Source organism: Euprymna scolopes, chromosome 17 (genome assembly GCF_053919585.1).
Source record: "Euprymna scolopes isolate OS-2025 chromosome 17, ASM5391958v1, whole genome shotgun sequence".
NCBI classification, from domain to species: domain Eukaryota; kingdom Metazoa; phylum Mollusca; class Cephalopoda; order Sepiida; family Sepiolidae; genus Euprymna; species Euprymna scolopes.
In genome coordinates, this window is record NC_136498.1 from 41,451,849 (window position 1) to 41,472,904 (window position 21,056).

Sequence of the window (21,056 nt, forward strand, 5' to 3'; positions counted from 1 at the left end):
TAGAAGGTACTTTTTATGCCAAGGCATTTCGGAGCCTAATGCTTCTCATCAGAAGAGTAGAGAAGATGCTAGGTAACATAGTGGAGATGCGGCGTCTAGTGCGGTGTTCATTTTGGAACGGAATAGATCAATTAAAATTATAGATCATTTTATAGATTATGTTAATTAGGATTCATTAGGAACAAAGTAGATCAATCTCTAATTTTAATTGATCTATTGCGTTCCTAATGAATCCCACACTAGACTCCGCATCCCAACTATGTTACCTAGCATCTTCTCCATTCTTCTGATGAGAAGCAGTAGACTTCGAAACGTCTTGGCATAAAGCGTTCTTTCTATCCCTCAACTAACTGTTCGTATTCCCTTATTGAATAAATAAACCAATCTATATTTACCAAGATATAGATTTTTGTGAATTCATTTACCATTCCTATTGTTCTCCTACATATATATATATATATATATATATATATATATATATATATATATATATATATATATATATATATATATACTACGATTGTCAGTTTATTAAAATCAGATGGTTAGGATCAATCTAGTTTCCTCCACTAGCAAATTATAATTTTCCAAACACAGATTTAGCATTCTCAGTTTATTAGGAAAAACTTTGCAAAGGTTAGGGTGTATTTCAACTTTCATTTTGATGGCATTGTCGATGAAGTCTGATATTTTTATAATCGTGCAGAATCAAATGAATTATCAGGAAATTTACACTCATTATTTTAAATATCAAGCGTGCAAACACAAACATAGTTTAATCATACTTATGCATTCTGATACTTTGTATTGTTTTGGGTACAACGATAACGAACAAAGAATGCAAGAGAATTGATTAAGAACTTGAAATGCCAAACAAATATGAATGAAAATTTAAAAAAAACTGTTATTTAAAAGAATACGCTTTCGCACGAATGCAAATATCTCTAACATTTAAGGAATTGTCGAGTTTTTCACACTCTGTCTTATTATCAAGTCTTTTTAGAAATATTTAATAGATACGAATAATATCCGTCTAATACAGTTCAACATAGTTTTGTTTTTTACAAGGAAGTCACCACTTATCAAGGCCCGAAAGTCACTCCGGGATAAGGGTAATTGAATGTAGGATGGTAGTGTAGTAATCGTTAATCGTATAGATGGCTAGAATTTAGATTATTTAAGTGGATGGTTCATTAAGAACTCGTTCACATTGGTCTTGAAGGCTACCATATTGTAACCGGCTCGGAAGTAGGTTAGTAGAACTTTATTCATTCGAAATATATTTCTACATGTTTTAATTAAAAAAACTTTATATAAATGCGGGTGCACCTCAGGGATCGATCCTTGGACCTTTATTATTTCTGATATTCATAAACGAATTGCCTGATAAAATTGTCTCTGAGATGGGCATATTTGCCGACGACACCACGCCCTATAGCAGGTACGTGGGGAAAACTAATGAGCACATATCTAAGGTAATGGCCGAAACCCTAGATGAAGATCTTCAGTCTGTAGTGGAATGGGATCATAAATGGATGGTAACGTTCAACGCTGCCAAGACAAAGCTAGTTTCCTTTAATAATTACATGAAACCTTACCAACCACCAATAGCTCTGTCTACAGATATTTTACCTGAGAGCACTTCGTTCGAGCTCCTTGACTTAACGTTCACATAAACATGAGTTGGAATAGATACATTGAGATCATTGCTAAGTCTGCTGCAAAGAAGGTGGGCTCTCTCTATCGTGCTAGGAAGTTACTTACGCCTGAAACTATCCTGTACCTCTACAAAGCCACCATTCGCCCATATATGGAGTAATGTTGTCACATTTGGGCTGGTGCATCTACTACTAGTCTCTCACTCCTGGACAGGGTCTATAAGAGAATCGCCAACCTAATAGGTCCTGAATCGTCATCTAAACTTCAGCCCCTGTCCCACCGACGAAATGTTGCATCCCTCTGCCTGTTTTACAAGTATTTTAATGGTGGATGCTTTGACGAACTACAAGCACTTGTACCCCCCTCGGCGAAAATAACCTCGACAAACCCGACAAGCAGCAAAGTCCCACCCCTACACAGTTGAGATCCCTAGATGTAAGAAAGCCTTTTGACTGCAGGACTTTGGAATTTTCTTCCGGCTTCCTGCTTCCCTAACTGTACTGACATGCAAAAGTTCAAGTATAATGTGAACAGACATCTTGCTGCTAAACTCCCTACATAATACCCCTGGAACTTAGGTCACTGATAGTAGCCCCCTACATAAAAGTGGCAATATGCCTTGTTTGGGGTGAAAATGTAATTAAATGTAAATAATGTTTTTTTTAATTCTTGTATATTCATTTCTCAAATCATCTATCTTCATACGTTAGTCTATGAAGATTGATAAAAAACAAATTGATTAAGCAACGCAATGTTGAACTCCCCGAAGATATTAATAAAAAAAGGTGGGCGTATGAGTTGCATTTTACGCCTAAAGGTTATCAAAATAATCAGCTTGATCAGTGATCTCTTTTTGCTATTAGGAAACCCATCTATATGTTCCACACAACGCTCATATAATATTTATTTATGCATGAATAAATAAATATCATTATCTATAGGCGTATAATGCATATGTTGCGGATATTGATAGTAAGAAGGGACCAGCAACCGATCTGGTTATTTCGATAACCTTTGAATATATTTATCTCACCAACACACGTCCATGTTAGTTTGATCTCAAGGGAGAACAGAATCTAAATGGGAGTTTTTCAGATCTTGTCGGATAAATTTTATTTTTGCGCATTATATTTCAACAATAGCCGATTATTATACATTCGGCTTATTAATGAAACCGGAAATGGCAGTAAACCGAATTAAGGCTACAACAATGGAAAGCTTTGACATTTTGTTATTGCGTTCGGAAACTTTGTTTATTTTATTGGTTTTATAATCTAGCGCGACACGGAGGATAGTCATACCATTTATGATGTTATTAAAACTATAACTCATAGATGGTCAGCAAGTCCTTCCCGCATGCTGATTGTCATCCAGAGAGAAAGGTATTTTGGTAATGGCACAGACACTTAAAAGAGTCGTGTGAGTTTTACACATGATGTATACAATATCATATACGTCCTTTCCATGCGTTTATTAGTTAATAATGAAATGGAGGTCTGCTAATATTATAAGCCGATAATAAAGCAAGGTATATTAAGATAGCAGTAACGCTATACATATAAGAAGAAACAACTTATAAATAGGCGCATTTAATTCTCTCCCACTGCTTGAACAGTAACACCAGGTTAGGACAGTGAGATTGAGAACTTAGCGCCCCCGAGAATGAGCATTTGACCTGTAAACAAGGGTCTTGTCAGCTCCCTCGGCATTCCCAAATAAGAACGACTCAGGCGACTAGCAATAAACTGACCCTTATTCAAAGAGAGAAGGAAAAGCCTAGGAGGTTTGGATCTCTTAAAACTCTACAGCATTACACTACTATCAACAGGAGAATTAAAGGAATTGTCTAATCTCTGTTGATTTTGGTGGCTGAGGATAATATCGCTAAAAAAGTGTTCAACACAATCGTCAGGGAGATATTATGCGACTATCACTTAATCCTTATTTGTCACGAATGTATTTCAACATAATTGGACAGTTTTATTTAAGGAAGGTCGGTGTGTCAACCATAAAGACAAGAAATCCGGCCGTCAGCTGTATCTGTGTTTGCCTCAAATCTCGCTTACATATTTCCAACAATTAATTTCTGCAGCATTAGGAAATTAAAACCATGGGTTAATGTGGGCGTTATACTGGATGGTAACCCCTTTTACATTTATTGATTAAAGATGATCACAACTATAGCATTCTAAGGTTTTGCTAAGCTATAAAATCTTTGCTGTTTATCCACGTCAAACAAGATATATGCTTAGTAATGCGTATCGGGCTACTCTGATAAGTGGCAGGCTTATAAATACGAGCTGTGTATGTTGTTCGTCAGCGGGATGTGTGTTTAAATTAAATGTATAAAGTTATAAATATGTTGGAGTAACGGGGCGCAGCAAAAGATTTCAAAGGCAAGCAATACGAGGTTAAAATCTATTAGAGTCTGATATATTGTATAATTAGTAAGGGGGGATGACGGTGATCTAGTGGTTAAACTACTGAAGAACTGGGTGTTCCAATTTCGAATCCGTTTCGTATCAGAAACATCACTTTTACTAAGGATGTTGGCAACCCTCTCGTGGTCCCTTCCGTAAGTACTCGATGTCTTTCTAGAAAGGAAATCTGACTAGAAACGTATTGGGAGAACCAATGCCAACAATAGAATTTTTCAATTCCTGCGATATGATGATAAATTGTGTGAGGACGAAATGGGATTAGCACTCAGCCCGGTGAATATATATGATACTGACAGGTGTGGTAAGTTTCTAACCTTATAAATTGAGCTTACATTATATGTAACTGGCTTGACAATATTTTCTATGTATATATTCTATTGAATGCTGTATGAGAATGTCAGATTTGTGTTTAAACTTCGAACTCTATCAGCCATGAGAATCAAGGATTGGAAAGAGTTGTTCTTGCTATTAAAGTAAAGGTTTTTTGTCTTGTAGCATTAAATGTTACCAGTTATTTTTCTCCCTATCCAATAAGGAGCTGAAGATAAATCTCTAATGGTTTAGCCATTGCCTTGTATATATGAATATTAGATTTAATTTCGTGCCTCTAATAGAATATGTGGTGTTATCAGCAAATACACTTAGCTAAGACGAGGTTGTATTGAAGATGTAGATTATGAAGATCGGATATAATATGCCCAAGAATTTACTCCTACAGAACAGTAGGAACAATTCTTTCTTTTTGCTAAGAAAAATCTGAATATATTAAATAGTCTACAGTATTACCGTACGAGTTATATTTCTTCATAATATCATTATTCCAGACTGTCTAAAGGCTTAGAAGATATCTAGATATTTTAATGGAAATCGCTCGAGACAAGATATTGAAGCCACTAAATGTAAGAGAGCTTACTGGAAAGAAAGCTGATTATTTCAAAGACAGAAGATGCATATTTACCTTAGTCGTGACGAAACAAAGGTTGTATGTAGAAGGGAAGCAGTCAGTAGAAAGAGAGTTTCACAACTTTACAGTTATTAGAAAGAAGCTACTGGAATAGGAAGCTATATTACAATGAGGTATTAAAACAGCGGATTGATGGAAACCCATCGACTAAGGATTCAAACTAGCTGTACCAAAGGAAGCAAGGAATATTTCAGACAATTTTGAGGGACGCATACAATAATAGTATTTGTAGAAAAAACTGAGTCTAGCAATGTTATCTAATGTGTGGTATAAACGTTTAGTGGTAACCATTAGAACATGCAAAGTATAACGTGGTTGCCTAAATATATAATGTTGTTCATAGTAAAGCTGATTATCTATCGCTAAATTAATTGCCACTTCCAAGAACGGAAACGATTTATGGGATGATAATTTTGAAGGTCATATCTTTCGCACCAGTTCATGAAAATTCGTAGAACAAGCCAATTTTCTAGCTATTTAAAACAATATTTCGTAATCATATAGAGTTTGAAAACGTGATGGAGATGCTCAGCAAATCATTCTTTTGCAACTGTTATATTATTACACTGCTTCATTGATGCTAAAAACGAATGCATATATTTTCTGATTTATACCGGAATGTTGGTGTCTATGTGCCATAGAATGTGAACAGATTAATGTTAACATCTGGGATTCTTAAACTTAATATGCGATTCTTGCATATGGAAATGGTTTCACACATTTATTTAACAATTTTGTGCGATGTTCAGGGGGATAAGGGAAGGATTTACTCCTAGAATATCTTTGTTAAGATCTCTTGAGTGAAGTTGATTTAGCACATTGGTAATATCTGTTTCTATTGAGTCATCGTAATAGCGTGTGAGTTCAGCAATTAATATGAAGTAATCAGCATTTGCGAGTGAGCAATGGATATTTGTCGCATTAACAGGCATTATTGGCAATACAATCTGAGAGGCAAGTTGTAAAAGTTGCGATGTGTGTAAGGAAATTGGCAATCCAGAAGTTACGCCGCGTTCTTTGATTACTTAAAATTACATGTAGCTCTGATTTGAGTATTCTAAACTATATTTCTTATCAAGTGATATACGGATATAAGCCCGGAGCACATAGATATGTTTATATACCAATGTTTTATATTTGTGTTATATAACCGCAAATATTTAGTTTAAAACGCATATGATATTCAACGAATGAGTCGAATACTGCATGTGTATGTCAATTAAATATACGTAGTAAACAATATTTAACACATCTGAAAAATCAATTTACTTATCGAAGCTATTAATCTAATGACGAGCGCAGACGTGTTATATTTCGAATTAGATAGACAGAATCACCCTTAGTCTAACATATATGTGTTAAAAACAAACGCATCAACCAAAATATTTATCGGTTGTCATTATGAGTCACATAATAAGTTGTCTGGCTATATCAGCGTACTTGGAAATTTTCAAATGAAATACGTACAGTGCATTCTTTTATAGATATCGTGTGGGTGCTAGCTTTACTAAGTGCTAATTTCATTCGATTGCTCATACCGTTATGATGCCAACGGGTCAGTTTCCATGCAAGAAAATATACTACCAGTCATCCTATATAGTCTATAAATGTGTATAGATTCGTCTGGATAACCTAAGAAAATATTGTTATTGAAATGTGAGCAGCACTAAATCATAAGAATTGTTAGTGCTCTCATCTATTCTATCGTAGTGATGCTGAGCATCAAATATTGGGATGCACACATCCATAAAAATTAAAATTATAATTATAATGAAAAGCAACTGTTATGAACATACAAAGCGACATGGTGGTGATATTTTTGTAGCAGAAAGAGTTTGATCTATACATAAACACCAAATGCTGTATGTCCGTCTGTTTTTCTATTTATTTTCACGTTTTACCACATCCGACACATTTCGTGAATGGAATATGTTTTTCGGTGCTTAGAAATATATAACGCAGTTTATTAAAATTTTATTAAAATGTGTTTATTCTGATTAAGGCCTTATTTGGTAGTAACAAAGAATAAATGAAAGCATTATCGATGGTTATTATTTATTTAGTCATCTATTTGTAATTTTTGTATATTTTTGTAAAAACCGCAATGATAATAAAAAGTAATGTATTTGAACTTTTTCTTACAACGAAAAGGTACATTGTTAGATATTTAATTAGATTTCGTCCATCGAACGACAAATCGAAATTTTAATACGGTCAATTCAGATCTTATAGCAATTGATAAATATTGGTTGTTTCCTATTTTGAAAAAGTAAGCTGCTTATATTCCATTTTTCTGTCTGTCATAGTTATGTTTAAATAAGGAATAAGAAAACTGCTGTAACGTTGTCCAGGAACTAAAATGTATTAGCCTCACAAAGCAGATAAAGAATAGAAAAGAACTTCCATTCGCCTTTTTTTATTATTGTAAAACGATATTTCGTGAACCTCTCATTAACGCTGTGGCGTATATTACGTGATCGTCTTCTCGAACGTGCTGACGAATGTCACCCATTTTTCTGACATGATCTTAAACGTGTCCCGCTTCTCTAACGTGATCGTTCTTTTTCTCTTTTTATAGTCTATTTTATTTACCAGTGCAGTTATTTCGCACGAAATGAGACACGCGCGTCCGCGCTACGTTATAACGTATTATCAGTGTACTATTAGTTAATTGTAATTAATGGTGATAACCGTATCATAGTTCATCCCGAGTTCCGCCCAAAAATCAGTAGAGCAAATAAATTATATAGAGACTTCCACCGTTTGTTCAGGTTCTGCTCGTCTCTGAGATTATCGAAGTTTTCGTATACAACAAATCGGAGTATTTATTTTCAGTATCAATTTTAAAAAACTACGGATAAAACACTATTTATTTAAATACGAAAATCATCACACAATGTTTTCATTTGACTTAATATATCATTTATAATATGCAATCATTCTCAACAATTTCTCGTCACTCTCTATCTGTGCTTTAATCTAAACACACATTCCATAAACAAAGATTCTTTCCTAGAACTGCCCGCCTGCGAAGCACTTCCATTGGCCGGTTTCTCGGCTGATTACAATATGGTAGCTTTCAAGTCCAATGTAAACAAATTCTTGTTGTGCTGTTCCCTTAAATAATCAAAATTCTACCGAATCTACACCGCTAACAATTACTACAGTAACGCATTACCTCTATTAACCCTTCTCCTTCTGGCTTTGATAAGTGGCCACTTCCTTGTAAAAAAAATCCGTGCTGAGAAATGTTTACTAACAAGACATTTTCTATCTTAACCGACTGTCCATGTGGTGCACCAGCTCCAAAAATGTGTACAGTGAGCACATGCATTAACTTTTTATGCTTTAGGCTTTCATTGAGAGAGTTCGTTAGCCATCTATCTTGATCTTACAACGTTGTTATCTATCTGACATCCCAGATTAATTATCGAATGTTAATGAATCTATCATACTTATTCGCACATTAGAAATGACACCAAAACTCAAACAGGTAATGTACTATGCTCACAGTGTAAAATGTCACAATTAAATATTCAAGTATCCTTTTTGGGAATTCAACAAATTAAATTTCCCATTCAGCTCTCCGTTGCAATGACGAATATAAAGGACAGCAATGAAGTATTAGATGCGTTGTACAGTTCGCTTGATCCTTTCATCTGCAATTTACGTATATTTGTTGAATTTTGTCATGGTAAAATGCTATGTGGAAATTTGCTGGTGATCACATCCAGACAAATTATTCTTCACTTGGCAAAGTAAAAAAAGGAATTTCAGAGACATGCATTTTGATTGACATAATGCGTCAACAAATGTTTGACCAATAAGGCTCTTTTTGTGCAATTCGTTACAAATTAGGAGCCTGATATATTGTTTAAAGGAGCTTGTGCTTCTTCGTTACATTCTAGACCATAGTTTTAACATAGGATCATAGCTAATCTTGTGGCAAACCCAGTCATCTTATGAAAGTGATCATAATTCCTGGGTGACATTCAGAACGTAGTTTAAAAGTTCAGTAACATTTTAGATGCTTCAATCAGTATATAAGTATGAGAACAAAAGTATTAACTCCGTCTAAAGATGTACTTATATAGTCAACATTATTATTATTATTGTTATTATTATTGTTATTATTATTATTATTATTATTATTATTATTATTATTATTATTATTATTATTATTATTATTGTTATTATTATTATATTTTACTCACTAAGAATACTCACTCAGGTCGTCAACAAGATTTCTCTTTAAGAACAACCTGTGGTGTTCTCTGGAATCTGAGTGACAACAAATTTCTCCGGATTTGCAGTATTCTCCACCTCTTCTGATAACTTTTGCAGATGAATTGGCGTTATCCCAATTTGGGCGGCAATAAGCTTCCTAAATGTCCCAGTCCTCTTCGCATTTATCAAGAGAAGGTATAGCTGGTGCTTTTTTCCCATCCTCCTTGACTCTCTTCAACTTTTTGGTATGGTATCGTTGGATGGCATCTCCTTAACCTCTTTTTTGTTGTTTTGATATAGGTTGGGGGAGGGCTTAACGTACAATTAATTAGTATTATTATTATTCACCGACTAGGAGTTTTTGCACAGACTATCATAAAAAATGTTCTTTGAGAACAACTTCTGGTGTTCCCTGGAGTCTGAATGACAAAAAGTCTATTCAGATATTACCATTATTCTTATTACTATTATTATTATTATTATTATTATTATTATTATTATTAATGCTGTTGTTGTTGTTATTATTATTATGGCTATTATTATTATTATTATTATTATTATTATTATTATTATTATTATTATTATTGTTGTTGTGGTTGTTTTTGTTGTTATTATTATTGCTGTTGTTGTAATTATTATTATTTTTATTATTATAATTATTATTGTGGTTGTTATTATTATTATTATTATTATTATTATTATTATTATTATTATTATTATTATTATTATTAGACTACTACTACGTTTAAAAAAACGTATTTCTGCGTTTTTCCATACACTATTTCTCTTGTCAAGGAAAAAAGATCTGGTCATTGAAGTAAGCATGTATTCATTATGATAATTTTATTTCGATCGTGCAATTTCCAGCGAATGAAATACATTGTAACACGATTTTTTATCTTCTCTTTGCCAGCAGCGCGCGTTTCTATAATTGATAGTTATAACGCCAATTCTCTTAGCCGGTTTATTATCATAAGACATATGAAATTAAATCCACCAACACTTTTCCGCAATTTTCGTGCGTTTTTTTTTTGTTCCTTTTATCCACCATTCTTTCTTTTATCCTTCAATGATTTATTCATATTTGAGATCCCTTTTGCGTCTTTTTATCCATGTGTTTCCATATTCTCACATTTTATTCGCCTCCTTTCTACCTCTTTATCTGCGTCTTACCGTATGTTTTTTTTCAGTGATTTTCTGTCTTTGGATTACTCTATTGTGATCCATTTTGTGTGCATCCACTTTTTATATATTTTTGTTGTTGTTATTATTATTTTTGTTATTATTATTATTATTATTATTATTATTATTATTATTATTATTATTATCATTATCTTGTGCAAATTTTCTCTATTTTTTTTTTTTTTTGTCTGCGCTAAATTATTTATTTTCTCCTCTTCTCTTTTCCTTCCTATATTCTACTTAATAGACGAGGAAGAATACGAACAAACAAGCGCAGCATGCGATGCTATTATATATAATAATACATTGCTTTGGAATAAGTGATTTCCTATTAAATATCTCAACGGTTTTCAATGAAAGTGACGACAATTATCCATGTTATCATTTTTCTCACTCGACTTGATGAGAATAAAACAGTCAAGCGTATCTTCTATTAAAACGTTTACTATTGGAATTACAAGTAAAAACAATTGTTTCTCAGAAAATGTAAAATCATTGTTATTTTCCTGAAATAATTCAGGATGTTTAACGTTATAAGGCGGATAACAATTCAGCAATGTTTATCGTGCGTACTGTTCCTTAATACAGGATTCCCATGAATTTCGATTGCTCACAAAAGGCCATTACATTGAAGATATGAGAGGATTATTGAAGGAAATCGAAAAATGGGAATTATAGGAAAACCATTTATAAGCTAAGTATCCAAATTTGATACGAATAAGTAATATGTTCTGGATTGCATGTTATATAATACGGCATGATCTTACGGTGGTGTTTCTGAGATATTTGTATGCGTGTAATACAAGGTTCTAAAGTATATGGTGCTTAAGCAACGTGTGAGAAACATATATCGTTTTATCAAACGACAAAATTTGGCTCATAGGACGATAATATAGTAATGTATAATTGCGCGCTGTAACAATAAATATGTCTATAAATATAACTGACCTTAGAGATAAATTTATGTCTAAATCTTGTTATTTTATGGCCAGCACAAGATTTTGTGCAAGATCCGCTTCGTTTACCATTTCAAAGATATATGTTACAAACTCTATCATGCAGTATAGTTGATCGTGCTAAGAATATGACAGAGTCCAAAAGATCATTGACTTGAATTATCATTGATAAAAAGGTAAAATAGTATTTTTCTAAAATAAAAGCACAATAATCAGACATTTAATTATTACTAATCAAAAAAATCTTAAATATCTCCAATGGTCAGAACTCAATTATCTTATGTATCTGTTCCATGATACTGATTCGCTCGGACATCCGAGCTCTTGACTCTCATCAAATCCGGCAGAGATGCTCGGAACAACCTCACATTTTCTTAATAATAACACTTACTTATGAGGACGACTTAAACCTCCTTTGCGTTAAATAAAGACGCATTCTATCTAAAATCTTAACTGTGAGATTTTCCCCAGCATCCTTACCGGAGTGCTTTAGAATAAATAACCAATGTCACCCACATGCATACATCCCAGAATAATTTAATACGGTACCTTGTCATCCACACAGCTAATGCCTACTGGACAATGTCCTCCAGTGTCTAAGGTCTCTCTGTACAGGGGTTTGTCGGAACAACCTGACATGAGGATACTTTTCCTATAGAAGTAAACCCTGACCAAATATTCAAAATCACATAGTATTCGCTGCTCAAATAAGATCTCCTCACTATGGCTAACACAGATTAGCTTTTCTGGGGAAGGTGCACCTTCTCCAAGTGATGTTACCTCAAGTAATAGCACAAAGCTGGATACTCCACCAGACTAGATAAAGTCTTGTCCTGGACTCCAGTAAGACCAAGAGACAAAAATGAAAGATATACTACAACGTATAAAAATGGTTAATTGGGGAGAGGAAAATTATGTTCTCAATTTCTTTACTAACTCAGTGTTTGAGAGATAAAGAACTTTAATGGAACATTGGAATATCTATGTATCGCATATAGACTTCAAGTGTTAGCCCCTGGTTGTGGGTCCCTTGATTTCTGAGAACCTCGAATTAAGTAAAATAAAACAAGCTAAGATCCAATGACTGCGTGTGGACAATTTACACTATAATTCCTGTTTGGTACCACATTTTATCTATCACATATTTGCGGTATTTTTATTTTATCGTTTATTTTTCTTTGACTGATTCACAACGCAATGGCCCTGCTTGCCATTATAAACGGTTGCCAATTGCGCTGTGTATCTCTTTGTGGTTTCATTTTGAAGTTCTCAAAAACCAAGAGGCCCTTCCTGGGGCTAACACTTAATCTTTATATGAGACACGTAGATATTCGAGTATTACATTAAAGTTTTTTACGTCTCAAATGTTGAGTTAGTAAAAAAGTAAACAACATTAATTCTAATCAAGTAAATATGTCCTGGTATATCTTTCGGGTGGTCTTTTTGTTTTATTTAATTCCAAGACAAGAATGCGTCTAGTCTGGTGGAGTATCAAGCTTAGTGCTGTAACTATTCGCAACATCACTTGAAGAAAATGCACTTTTCCTCGTATAAGCCCCGATGGATTATCTATATAAGGAAGTCTTATTTGAGCTGCGAATACCATGTGATTTTGATTATTTAGTCAAGGTTTAGTTGTACGGAAAAGTATCATCATCCCAGGTTGTCCTGTGAAAACGTCTGTATAGAGAGATCTTAGACACTCGATGACAGTGTCTAGTAGTCATTCAAGTTCTCTCCAATACCGCAATCGGTCTTTCTATGCTCATAATTTAAACGAATAACTAAGATGATTTTCCATATTGAAACTATGAAAAATATTTATGTTTCAAGCTAGATTAGTACTCCATCCCATCCATAGTCTTGAGCCCCTAAGGGGCTTAGGCCATCTACAACTAGCCTTCCCAAATGGTTACCCATCTGGTACTGGCCAGGCTCAACGTTGCTTAATTCAGTGATTTGGCGAGAGCCGGTGTGTCAACCTGATTGTGCCGTACTAGATTAGTACTAGTGACCAGAAAATTCCAGGAATTAATCCAGTTAGGATCCCGTAAATCGACTGGAAAATCTATACAATAACTAAGTAACATCTCTTTCGTATCCTTTTTAAACTTTTAATCGTGTACACTAACCACCAGTTTAACGAATTTAGTTTAATCTCTATTGCTGTTTTTTCTTAACTCAGCTTATCGCTCTGCAAACTCCGACAAAAAAAAACGTACATACATTACAATACATGTTGGGTTTCCATATAACATTACATGTATTAAGAAAAAAATAATAAAATATCTCTTAGCCCTAAGTTAAAATAAATTCTTAAAAGTTTAATCCAAAACTGGAAGAAATAACTGGAAGAAATCCGTTTCCAAAGGTAAGAATGTTTAACTTTACAAACCCTGGTACAAAACAAAAGTACATTTTTGATTTCAATCGAACACAAAAATAGCATCTCATTTTATGAAAACAGTTCTATAATTTAATTTCCAACTCCATGAACATCTATAAGTTTTGCAATAATGAAGCTGGTTATGACAATTACCTAAGTGGCAGTAAACAATTTCAAATAATTACTTTTTGGGGGTCTAAACATCACAAAATTCCCGTCACCATTGATAATTCTGCGTTTTCCAACTATATTCTGTTCTCTTAACTAGAAGGCCGCTCGGCGTTGCCCGATCGGAAAATATGCATAATATCATATTTTAATTAAAGCAGATTTCTTATTTATTATATACAGAAACACTCTATGTATATAACGTAAGGTTAAATTTCTTTTTAAAATATGAAGTATAAAACGGAAAGAAACTGAGACAAGTGCATACGAGTATTATGTTTTTTCTAAACAGTTCACTTCTTGCAAGTAAAAAAAATACTCCAGCTGAGATGAAAACCAAAACCTAAAGACAATGAGTCAAGTACGATAACCATTACACCAGCTTGACATGACCCTTAAAAAGTATTTTCAAACCAACTTATACTTAAGATAAGGAAGCTGTCACGTTCCACGACTCCGCATGGGCAGTCGTGTAAGAGATGAAAACAGATAAAAACTGATCACCCCACCGTACCAATTTTTTTAAATTTTGACCCCTTAGCGTCCCTTTTTTCGGGTGAAAACAGATTAAAATCTCTTCTACATGTCTGAATACTCTTTATACCAAATTTCAAGTATGTAGAAAAAAAATATGTTGAGTATATAGGTTGAGAACTGTCCTCGTACAAACACATTCTCACCTTTATATATATAGAGAGAGATTAAACGATCACAGTTTACAATACATTACGTTTTCTCAATAAAATACTATTTTTCTCATGGAGTCAATGTCTCTCATGTGTGTTTATTTCAATTCATTTTTTTCTTTTCTTCTTTTATTTTATTATAACCATTTTGGTAACCCGTTGCTCCACTTTTATATTATTTTTCCATTGTCTTTGTGTATGTGTTTGTTTTCTTTGCATCCAAGGCTTAAATTCAATGCGGTGCTATGAGCTGGCAAGAACACGAAAACTTATAAATTATTGTTCTCAAGTAAAATCCGGTACTTCTGCACTTTACTGGTTGTTTATACGTGAGTTTTATTCGCCAACCCCCGACGAATGATAGAAACAGCCGGATTATACGAAGTGAGCGAAAAGGACGCGAGCGGTTGAATAGACGGTAAAAATTGGAAGAAATAAAGAAAGCAAAGGAAAGAATTCAGAGCATCTTCCAGTTAACAACGGCCATTATTTCGTGGAATCTACGACTAGGGCTACCAACAATCACGCGGGGAGGATATGAAAGAAGGAGAAACAACAAAATAAAATAGAGTGTGGAACAAACCGCGATCTGCTTGAGAGTTATTTTAGTGAATTTATATGGAGACAAAAATTCGGAAATAACCTTTTGCCTCTATCACATAGCAGAAAGCTACCCGGTAGAGGAACTTACTCCTTCTGCCTTCTCTAACAAGCTTTTTCAGCCTATTTTGCCGTCGTCGGCTGTTTTACTTCAACCAGTAGAAAATACTATTTAAACAAAAAATAACTTTGAAAATATATTTAACGAAAGATAGTTATATCACAAAACCAAAAAGAAATGTGTAAATATTTTTTCATTAATTAAATGAATACAATGCAAAAGTAACTTTCTATACAAAGACAAAACAAAAAATGTGTTCACTAATTCAAAGAAACAAAATTTTATCACTCCCCGCCCCCCAAAAAAAACAATAAAATAAAAAAAATAGAACAGTAAAATTTGTGAAATTATTACGGTAGGTATGTTTTCTTTCTTTCTTTTTTGTTCATTTTTTATTGATTTCCGTTCGCTCGGAATAATCCGGCGTTTTCCGTCGTTTGCCGGGCGTTGCCGAGCGAGACTCACGAAAAAACAAGCAGTGAAGTGCAGAGGTATTATAAATTCTAATTTTCATTATATAAATATTTAACATAAATATTCTGAATACATATCCAATTTCAATAACATATTTTCTCTTAGTGAAAAATGATATACTCCATAACACTTAACGATCGTAAAGGCATCCCTTTTTCTTCCACTGCTCTGCCCTATCAGGTTTTGCCCGTGAGTCATATTATCCAATAATGGATGATAATGACTGAGAGACAAAATGGCGGAGTGATAGGAACAATGCTGATGAACAATGCATCCAAATATGCGTTTCCCACTCTCCATTAGTCTTATTTTAAGACAAGCAGGAAAGAAAGTACACTTAGTATTCTACTTATAAATACTTTCAAAAATATTTTTGTGGAAAATTAGAAGAGAATTACAATTCCAGAATTATTTTCCAGATTGGGTTCATATATTCTAGTATCTTCCTCTTATTCCCTGCGCGTTATTTTCTTAGTTTAACCAAAAAATCACGTCACGGATTTTTCATTCATAACTAATTTACTGGTGAACATTCTCACTATCTTTGGTTTTTATTTCGTTTTTTTTTTTTTTTTTTTTTTTTTTTTTGTTTTTTGGAGTTTTTTTTTTAAGTTCCTAAAGAAAAATCTTCGGAATCTTTTAGAGTTTAGTGCAACATTCAGAGTTGATTCTTAATCTTTAAAACGTTGATTCGTTGTTAGTGTTTGATGAACATTACCTTGCTCGTTCAAATACTTCATCGCTTCGTTGATGTTGTTCAGGTGGATCCTACGTTAGTTCGAATACTTTTTTCTTAGTTGTTGTGCCCCTAGGAGAGGGTCATAAAGAAAGGTTAATACGGCGTATTTAGGTAGAAAAGAATATAATGTGCAAGAAAAGAAGTATAAAAAAAATAGTTGTCGGAACTTTTCGACTGTTTGGACAGTCTGCAGTTTCACGTTAGGTCAAGAATATTTACCCATGAGAGTATTAGACTCAAGGTTTTTCATAATGATTAGAAGAAAACACATTCCATGTGAACGCATAACAGTTTGCTTAACAAGTAACTTGTTTGTTGATTTATGGATGATAATTCCTTCTACCACAGCTAAAAAATCTTTGTACAGCTTTTTCTTTTATAAGTATAAAATATATACTGTAATTTTCCTTCTGCGATAAAAATAATATTAGTTACTATGATTTGACGAATAATATTGATATATACAATGATGTACCTTAAATAAGATACATATAGTTGAAATGGCCACTTATGTTTGTTATATCTATGATACGACCCAACATTAAACTAAGATGGTGCATTGTCAAATATAAATGTATAAACAGAAAAAAATCAACCGCATTGATGAGAAAAATCTATGTATTGCCAATGGATCTGGATCATCTGAACAGATTTACACAGAAGAAAATCAAGCTAAAAACACTAATAAACAAAACCTGATTTGAGAAAAAAAAGGCAAATATCAGGTTGACTAGAAAGTTCTTGAAGTTTTTAACTTTTCAATTCAGATAAACATATCTCGTTTCAAATAAATTTATTGATGGAAATAAGCAACCAGAATCAACACATTCATTCATAACTAATTTACTGGTGAACAATCTCATTATCTTTTGTTTTTATTTCGTTTTTTTGTTTGTTTGTTTTTGTTTTTGTTTTTTGGGTTTTTTTTAAGTTCCTAGTGAAAAATCTTCAGAATCTTTTAGAGTTTAGTGCAACATTCAGAGTTGATTCTTAATCTTTAAATCGTTGATTCGTTGTTAGTGTTTGATGAACACTACCTAAAAAATAAGTTTATTTATGCGAGAACGTAACAATCTTGCGGTCTGGCGGCGATGAAATCACTGAAGGCGTTTTTTATATCGCTTGTATTTTTTTACGCATTTTTCACGTAGAACGTTGTCGAGGTGCTTGAAAAAAGTGACAGTCGTTAGATGAGAAGTATGGCGGATGTGGCAGAGTTTCGTAACTCAATTCGTTCAACTTTAGCAGGATTGGTTTAGAAAGATGCAGTCGGACATTGTAGTGCGTGAGTATTGAGCCTTTACTCTTGAGTAATGTTGGGTGCTGTTGTTGAAGTTTCTAATATATTTAATTCAGTTTTGACAGTATTTCTCCACCGTTATTTTTTCGCCTGCAATAAAATAAAACTAGTAGATGAGACCGGTCGCCGACCAACAAACGGTCAGCATGGCCTTTTTTTGGTACAACATTGGCTTCGAGAAGTGCTGTGGAGCTTCTTCAACGTCTAACCACTAAGTTGAGCGTTGCCGGTTCTCGTAAAGAACACACTTTTCATTGCAAGTCACAACTTGGTCGTAAAACGGATCTTCGTTGTTGCTGAAAGGAAGTGAATATGACACTTCATAACGGCATTTCTTTGGTTGTCGTTCAAGTCGTTCATTCAGTAGTGGCTCCTGGGCCAACAGGTTCAATGATATCGTGAGCTGTTTCAGCAGCTTTCGGTTTAGCTTGAGTAAAAATAAGAAAATTATTCGAATTTACTTTATTTTATCTTGTATTTAACGTTCTGAAAAAAGACGTAATTGTTTTAAAACGGTTGTAATGTAAACAATTAGAGTGAAAAACGTTCTAAAAATTATATGTAAGGTAAAGGTAACACAACAATCAATTATTTTAAAATAAATCATGTGAAATCAAAATTAAAAATTCTTCAAGAAATTTCTCCTCAACATAATATTTTATGTACGACGTTTTACCAAGATTATAATCTTTTAACCTGTTCTCGACATCCGCTTTTTTTTGTAATCTTGTTATAACAATAAAGATAAAGAGACATTTAAATCAAACACCAGTGAAAGCACGGGCTGGTAAGATCAGCTAAAATCGTAAACAAGGAAAGCAACTTACAACAGAAGGTAACGGCGATCAATCAGAGAGAGGCTGAAATTGAGTCGCACTGCGAAAACTAACAAGAAACGTAGAAGGGACATTAAACGGAACAAGCGAAAATGAAACTTCTAAAATAGACCATGCAATTTTACTGTCTCGCCAGAAAGAAAAGACACGGTGGCACTATACAGACTAATCATAAATGATCATGGTTGTTAGAAAAACTGAGATGACAGTGTGCCAACCAAAACTCAAGTGAAAAGTACTGAGAATACTGGAATACTGAGCAGGCTTACTGTCAATCAGGTTTCAGAGAAAACCCAACAGTCAACAAAACAATAGTAAACGGTTGTTGTGATAGCGGAATTGGTATTACCTAAAGAACCAGAGCGTTACAGAAAAAGTAAGGGGGGCTTAAGTTTTCACAAATGCAGAAAACACTGCTTGTTGTTAACAATGAGCGATCACCAGTAATTATTCGTGTGAGTAAATAAATAGATCACTTCTCTACACTGTCTTTTCTTAGTGATCGACGAGCGGTTCTATTTGTTACTCTGTAACAAAATCACGAAATAATAATATTGATTCTGAGTTCAACCAATATAATATTATTTTATATTTGATTTGATTTTAGCTTACCTCCCGTTGTTATATATGAATTTTACTGTTTTTACAAATATTATTCTTTTTATTTCAATGTTACTAAATATGATTATATTTATGGTTTGTTATTCCTGTTTCACCTTTTTTTTTACTTGTCAATATACATTTTCTTTCTCACTCTCATTTCTATCGCTTATTTTCGAGAAAGCTTGATTGTTCGGGGCGTACAATCTGTTGTTTGTGATTTATCGACAAATTTTATTTCATAAATTTGCCAATAGCAAAGTGAAAAATAAACCTTAGCATAAAAATGGCAAAAACATATGCTAATTCGACGCGGCCATTAAATCTGCGCTTATTTCCATCTGTTTCTTGCGACAGACCAAAGTTTAACATAAAGCATGCGAACGACGGACCTTGCGTCTTATTGAAATGTATGGTCGCATTTTGAACCTAAGCTAGTTCTATTCAAAGGTTATCACTCAATCAATGTTTGAAAAATCGTAAAACTCTTGCTGATAAAGAATATAGAAGAATATCAGCAAAGAAAAAAAAATCCAATTTATATAAAAAATCGCGCGGTGTGCTCTCATTTCGTCTCAGGTGTCATACTTTTCAATTAAGGTCACTTTCCCAGGGGCCAAAACAACAAATGTTTGTAAATAGTCGATTGCAAATCAGAACATAAACTCCCACACTGTTTCACCTTTTTTGGCAATTAATTTCTTAGAAAATTTATATTAAGTAAGGTTTGTTTTCTTTTCACATATAAATACAAACTGAACGAATCAGCATTTCATAAAAGGTATGTGATTATCAAACGTATATTCGTTCGATTTTCTTTAATTGTAGTTTTGCATTTTCAATGCACATATCCACTTTCTATCATGTGCTTTGTCTTAGTTTTTTTTCACAAATAATTGTTAAAATTCATATCAAACATTTAATCTGTTTTTAATTAAGAAATTGAATGACAAGATTTTCATCCAAATTTCTAGCAACATATTACATATCAGACTAATTAATTAATACTATTAACAGAAATATAAAACCAAATATTGAGTTAATTTTTGCTCCATCTTCTGATCTTAAAATTACAAACAAATAGTTTACTAAATGTTGCATATCCATATAATTACATCATACGGTATCCCTGGTACAATACTTAACATAATTTAATCCTTCTTAGATAAGAGAAAAATCCAGGTTGTCCTCGACAGTCGTAAATCTCAACAATATGATATAAATGCAGTAGTGTCCCAGGGGTCTATCCTTGGACCTCTATTGTTCCTAATATTCATAAATGACCTTCCCGACAAAATTGCCTCTGAGATGGGTATATATGCTGATGATACTACACTCTACAACAGGCACGACAGGAAAACAAATGAACACATATCTAAAGAAATGGCAGAAACACTAGACGATGACTTCCAATCTGTAGTGGAATCGGGGCAAAAATGGATTGTCACATTCAATGCTGCCAAGACTAAACTTGTTTCCTACAATAATTACAATAAACCTTCTCTACCACCAATAGCAATAGCCAAAGACTCTTTAGCTAAAAGTACATCTTTTAAACTCCACAGCCTAACGTTCACAGGAAACATGAGTTGGAACAATTACATTGAGAGCATTATCAGGACCGCTGCGAAGACGGTAGTTTCTCTGTACCGGGTTAGAAAACTACTAACGCCCGAAAGTATTGGGCTGGTGCATCTGCTACTAGTCTCTCGCTCTTAGAAAAGGTTCAAAAGAGAGTCGCCAACCTGATAGGTCCTGAACTATCATCTAAGCTGCA